This window comes from Misgurnus anguillicaudatus, chromosome 13 (genome assembly GCF_027580225.2).
Source record: "Misgurnus anguillicaudatus chromosome 13, ASM2758022v2, whole genome shotgun sequence".
Classification (NCBI taxonomy): domain Eukaryota; kingdom Metazoa; phylum Chordata; class Actinopteri; order Cypriniformes; family Cobitidae; genus Misgurnus; species Misgurnus anguillicaudatus.
The window spans coordinates 29123756-29131313 of NC_073349.2; positions in this window are offsets into that span (position 1 = coordinate 29123756).

Below are 7558 nucleotides of genomic sequence, written 5' to 3' on the forward strand. Positions count from 1 at the left end.
TCATTCTTTCCTTAACTCGGATCAGTCGTCCTGGTCCCTTTGCAGAGAAACAGCCCCAAAGCATGAGGTTTCCACCCCCATGCTTCACAGTAGGTATGGTGTTCTTTGGATGCAACTCAGCATCTTTCTCCTCCAAACACAAGAAGTTGAGTTTCTACCTAAAAGTTATGTTTTGGTTTCATCTGACCATATGACATTCTCCCAATCTTCTTCTGTATCATCCAAATGCTCTCTAGCAAACTTCAGACGGGTCCGGAGATGTACTGGCTTAAGCAGGTGGACACATCTGGCACTGCAGGAATTGAGTCCCTGGCTGCATAGTGTGTTACTGATGGTAGCCTTTGTTACTTTGGTCCCAACTCTCTGCAGGTTATTCACTAGGTCCCCCCATGTGGTTCTGGGATTTTTGCTCACCATTCTGGTGATAATTTTTACCCTACGGGATGAGATCTTGCGTGGAGCCCCAGATCGAGGGAGATTATCAGTATTCTTGTATGTCTTCCATTTTCTAATAATTGCTCTCACAGTTGATTTCTTCACACCAAGCTGCTTACCTAGTGCAGATTCAGTCTTCCCAGCCTGGTGCAGATCTACAATTTTGTTTCTGGTGTCCTTTGACAGCTCTTTGGTCTTGGCCATAGTTGAGTTTGCATTCTGACTGTTTTAGGTTGTGGACAGGTGTCTTTTATACTGCTAACAAGTTCAAACAGGTGCCATTAATACAGGTAACAAGTGGAGGACAGAGGATCCTCTTAAAGAAGAAGTTACAGGTCTGTGAGAGAAAGAAATCTTGCTTTTTTGTTATTGACCAAATACTTACTTTCCACCATGAATTGCAAATAAATTCTTGAAAAGTCAGACAGTGTGATTTTTTTTGATTTTTTTCCTCATTTTGTCTCTCATGGTTGAGGTGTGCCTGTGATGAAAGTTGCGGGCCCCTCTCGTCTTTTTAAGTGGGAGAACTTGCACAGTTGGTGGTTGACTAAATACTTTTTTGCCCCACTGTAGCTCACTTTCATTAGTCTTGTTTAATGCATGCAGCTGATGAAAGATTATTACACGTCACATGTTCCTCCTCACACATCTCGAATCAGTCCACAACACCAAAACCCTAAACAACAACAATACGGTTTTGTGGAGACAGAAAGACACAAAGTTAATATTTGCTTAAACCTTGGGTTGTCGCAAAACAAGGTTTAAAATCGAACTGATGATAGCTGCTGCAAACAAGCAATTTAAAACATTGCAGTAAAATTGAATATACAGTATAAACTTTCTAAGACAATCCTACATATGATGAATCTGCTTAACAACATATTTCATTTCATTTATCAGAACCTGAGACACCTGATGAAATGAAAACGGTTTACTTGAGAAGCATTGTTTCACATGTTAATTTGGACTTTTAAGTCAGACATATTAAACACACACTTTCTGTGTCTTTAATGTTTGTAATGTCATGTATGTGTATTCTTTTGCTTTGTGCATGCAGTTTTTTAAAGGATTATATAGAAACAGTGCAAAGTTATATTGCATTACAGTTTAACAAAGTCATTTTGCTTTTTAAAGTTAAATTTTCTGCAAGATTTCATGTTACTAAAATTCTGCATTTGATAAAGCACACAACAAAATCTCAGTCACTCAAAATGTTAACATAACAAAACTACTGTGTACTACTTTATGTTCAGTAGATATTTTTGTAATTTGATCACCATGTGTGCAGCAATTTCTAAACATGTTCAATGTAATTACAGAACTAAATGAAATAAACATGATGTCAACCTCCTCTTATTCTGTAATCTCAATTATTTGCTTGGTGCTTATATAAGTGTTGTATTCATTTGGCAATATTTTGAAACCCAGAGGATTTTAATCTGCCCAACATCTCACCGCTTTCTGCATGGATAATGAAGTGTCCTCCTCAGGTATCTGTCCAGGCCAGATCTTTCAGGTGTTGGGTGGACAGATCTGCTTTAATCAGACTGTAAATTGGCTTTCGCTGTAAAAGAGCTTATATCCACGTCAGACTTTGTAGATCTATCCAGGTCACATTGAGAGAGGCACAATTATCAGGTAACTATAAAGAGAGACAAATTAAAGTCCTAATTAAAAATAGTGTAAGTAAAATTATTTGACAAGACATTTCCAATAAGCATTCACAACAATGACAGCATTACCTTATAGTCCGATCTTCTTGCTTCCATTAAAGCGCACAAGATGCCCTTTAAAACTTTCTCAGATCTGCTGGATACCATTTATATATAGCTTTTGCAAATCTTACAGTGTCATTAAAGCGAGGGCGGCTTTGTGCTTCATCAAATCAAATAGTGAGATTTTCAGAAATGTATGTACATTTTCAATTTGTGTTTTCATAAAATGTATTCAATTAGAAACAAAATTATTTGTTTAATGCATGCCACTGGTTAACTCAATAAGGTACCACTTTACAATATACATTTGATTTTTTTTAATGCATTAGCTAACACTTCTTTAAATCTTACATTTTTTTTAAATCTGAAGTCGTATCTCTTAATGCACAATGAAGTAACATAAACAATATTTTGATAATAACCAACATTAACAAAGATGAATAAATGATGATAAACTATACTTGTTATTGTTAATTCATGTTAGCCAATGAATTTACTAATGTAAACAAATACAATCTTACTGAAGAGTGTGACCAATAAACAATTATAGTTTAAATCCATGTATTGTCTAAAAGCAATACGTAGCATGCAAAAAAAAAAAGATTTATACATTGCATAGAGCAGTGGTTCTCAAACTTTTTCATCGTGCGGTCCCCTTTGTGTACGGTGCATTCCTTCGCGGCCCCCCCCAAAGAAAATTTATGACAAAAAACAGTTCTAAAACTTCACATTTTAATTAAACAAAGCATTAAATTATACAAAGTAGTGCTGCCTTATTTTTTTTAGGTTTAATTTCACAGAATTCATGATAAATTAATGTATTTTTTAAAAATGTCATAAAACTGGGGCCCCCCTGGGGTGTTCGGACCCCTCTAACTGAACATTGTACATTAAAGTGACGTGACTAGTAAAGCAATCTAACCCAGTTGTCTCCAACCATGTTGCCCGTACGGAGTTTGTGAGTTGCCCGCCAAGGCACATTTTATTAAAAGCCTCAATTTTAATATTTATTTATTACTTATTTTTTATATTAGCTTAGATTATTTTATATATGTTAACATTTAAAACATATCAACAAGTAAAACAATTTTTTTGAGTAGGCTATATCAAAAAAGTAGCCCTCGATACTGTTTAATCCATCGTAGCCCTTGCTTACAAAAAGGTTGGAGACCCCTGATCTAACCATTTAAAGAAATCTGTGTTTGTAGTGCCAAACTCATTCAAATTCTGATTCTTCAATCTCTCTCTCTCTCTCACTGTCAACAAGGATATTTGGCAGTAAGAGGATTGCACGTAGGCCAGAGATTTCCACTTGCCCTATTAACAAAGCGGTTTCACCTTTCTTCCAACCTGTCCCACTGATAATTTACGCCACAAACACTATGTGAGAATATTAGCTTTATGTCCTCACAAAAACCCAAATGTAGTACATGCATGTAAATCTAAGGTTATGTGGAAACTATTTATCTGTAAAAATATTATTTTGTGTCTACAGTCTGGTGACTTAAAGGCTGCAGATTACTTAAGACATAGCAATATTAGCTGAGTACATAAATGGATGGACAAAATACTGGACTAGATCACCTTTAAAAAAAACTGTAGCAATGATTAACTTTAAATGTATAGGTTGGACAGAAACTTCTTTCTAGCACTTTGACAGGCAAGCAGCGCACTCTAGTGTTCAAAAACTGTATTACACAACACACTACTATAATGTGGTCCACTATAATGCTCACAAAGTTTCGTGATATAGTCACGTATTTTTTTGATTCTTTTTTCGTGCTATTATCACGAAATTTCGTGTTTTTTCGTGATCGTATAACGAATTCCTGTTTTCGTGTGATTATCACGTATTGATTACTCGACATTGTCGCTTCGGTTTAGGGTTAGATTTACATAAAATGACATCCCTAACCAAACCCAACTCTAACCCTAACTCCAGGCGACATATAAAAAATAAATCAGAAAAAATAGTAAAAATCAATATATAAAGTGACATTCTAATGCAAGCACCAAATCTAACCCTAAACCGAAGCGACAATGGTTTAAAAATAGGAAAAAACAGTCGAGTAACCAAAACGTGATAATCACACGAAAACAGTAATTCGTTATACGATCACGAAAAAACACGAAATTTCGTGATAATAGCACGAAAAAAGAATAAAAACGTGACTATATCACGAAACTTTGTGAGACTGGGTAGCACATGTGACATTAGCACAGATGAAGGCAAGTCTAAATCAGCATAGTGTACATCAGTTAATAAAACTGACTGATTGTATTTCTACTTTTATATCAGAGAGAAAGATTATGTCAAGTTTAAAAAAAGTTTAAAGCAGCATCATCTACATTAATGTCTTCAATAGGGCTACTATAAAAGTAAATGTGGATGTTGTTTTTGCCTGACCTTGTGTCTCCATGCATCCATAACAGTGTGTGTGTGTGTGTGTGTGTGTGTGTGTGTGTGTGTGTGTGTGTGTGTGTGTGTGTGTGTGTGTGTGTGTGTGTGTGTGTGTGTGTGGTGACACTGCATTTTCAGAGGCTCATCTGTGAAGCTGCAAACTCCAGCAGTCTTCAGCATCCCGCATCTCAGCATTTAAAGAGGACAGCACTACTACAGCATCCATATACTGTCCATCCTACAATCCTACATAAATAAAATATCAAAGAAAGTCATTCATTTTAAAGTTGAATGCATTGAGAACATTAAGCAAACATTTAAGCAAAGATTTTACAACAATAGCAACCTCCTGGTACTATTTATAACATGTACAATTTCTAAAACAACTGGGACAAATTACACCTGTGGGGACTCTACGAGGACATTTGTGTAAACTTTAGGAGAACTGACACTTACAGGTGCGGTTTCCCAGACAGGGCTTGACTAAAAAACATATTTGAGCCGACTTGATTATAAAACAACTTGCACTAACACATCTTTACATGTACCAGTGTTATTCTATAGATGCACAATTTTTTTTGTAAAGTATGTTTGTAAAAACTAATGCTAATCATGCTGAGACAACAAGGATCTTCAGGGGGGAAGGTGTTCAAAAGTAATCCATTTGGATTTCGGCTATCGGATTAGATCAAAATTTCATAATGGGTTGTTCAAAAAAAAAAATAATAATTGTATTCTGAATATGGATTGGACAACAAAATCCAATCTAGGTTTTGATCTGCATCACTTTGTGTTGGTCAAAACTTTTTAGTAAGATTGGAATTTGTTTTATTCCAAAAAGTAGAATTAGACTAATTCCATTAGAAAGGTGGATTTCAGGAACTAACAGTAATAAAACTAAAACACATAAACCTACAGTATAGTTGGTCTACAATACAACATTTCTATCATGTTATTTATAATTTTTAATGGAATTTTGCTCTTGATAAATTCAATCCTTAAAGTATAACAATAACCATTTAAACTTTCCAGTCAATTAAGAAAGAAAAAAGTCCATATAAATCCCTCATAGAGCAGTCAATAGCAAACAAAAAAATATTTAAGGTCAAAAAAAGGGACTCCGAGGCAGTATAATGTTTTTAATGTTTAAATAAAGGCTTTTTAAAATATTTTTTGAAATACGAAGAGTGCCTTGAATTCACCTTTTTTGACATTTTGTATACCCTATAAGCACCTTCATTTTTTTTTAAACTATTTCTACTTACTACTACTGCTATTTCTGAGCACTTTGGATTCATCCTGATTTCAAAAAATATTAACCATTTAATTGTAAGAAAAGTAACTTTTACTGTCATTTGGCACTGTAGAGCAATGGTTTTCAAATTGGGTGCCGGGGCCCCCAGGGGGGGCCGCGAGATGGTGCCAGGGGGGCCCCAGTTTTATGACATTTTATGAAATACATTACTTTATTATGACTTCTGTGTAATTAAACCTAAAAAAAATAAGGCTACTAACCAAAAGCAGTACTTTTTTGTATAATTTAATGGGTTTTTTTTATTAAAATGTTGAGTTTTAGAACAGTTTTTGTCACAAATTTTCTTTGGGGGGCCACGAAGGAATGCACTGTAGGGGGCCGCACGCTGAGAGGGGAACCACTGCTGTAGAGTAGTCATTGCAATCACAATCATTAGAGACCAAACTGTTAGAAGTAGTTTTAACAACTGGCATCTCTACAAATGTAATCTACTGGACATTAGCTTCTTTATGACTTAAAATGCATGTGTGTGTGTGTGTGTGTGTGTGTGTGTGTGTGTGTGTGTGTGTGTGTGTGTGTGTGTGTGTGTGTGTGTGTGTGTAATCTATATTTGTTTGTTTTTGAGGGCCAGAAGAACAGACATTGTTGAACTGAAATAAAAACTTAGGGAAAGTTGTGTTGTTGTATTATCTCTTAAAACATTTAGTGACCACATACTGACCAAACTACCTGTGTTTTTTTTTTACATAGCTATACATTTGTTCCCATTTAAAACAATAGTAACCCACATTTGTTAATCTGAACAAGTGAGTATATGGTTGATGAAAAACCAAGACAAAAGTGAGATGTTTACATGATCCTGGATAGCAAAACATGGGATCTCCAAATTTTGATCCAGATTCAACTTTTTGAACTACTTGGACCAGGTTTTGCAATCTACACAGCTCACATGTATGATGTCGGCAAAGCAAAATGAACACACAGCAGATACAAAAAAATATATATTTACAAACGTACATTGCCACTTAAATTATTGGTTATGATATAGTTTGCAATGGAAACATGTATTAATTAAGAAACATGACAAACAGAAACAAACATATCTACAATTGCAGCCTACAGAAGTGACAAAAAAGTAATTTCTCACAGTTGTCTATTTTCAGACTCTTACACTTCCTTAAATCTTCAGCTACGTCACCTCATGAATATTCAGCGTCTTATTGTTGCGTGCCTGATCAGTGCCTGGTACCCTCGAGCTGATGCGTGCCGTCCTATTCACAAACAGGATATAAATGAGCACTGTTTCTACACAGGTAAGACAATATAAGTCAAAATAATATAGTCTAATTTATGACCAATAGATGCAATCGTTCTTACTTAGCATTTTTTAAAACAAACTTACAATATAGGCCAAATAAAACATTCTTGCAGTTATAATGTATTTCTATAGTGCTTCTCACGATTTGCATTTTTGCAAAGCAACTTTACATAAAATGTAGTAAAATCACCAGATATAAATACTGCTAATGTACATCTTATGAGACAATTTGTGTATAACAATTTTATAACGTGTCTGTTGTAAAATGTAAAGCTGCTTTACAGCATTATATTCATTGATTCTACAACATTTTTACTCATTTAAATTTTCTGGAGCCAAAAAATTTAATGGGTTCTTTGCACCATTGCCATATAGGAGAACCTTAATGTATTTCATCTGTCTGTTATGCAGTAAAACACTGAAGAGTTGTTGGA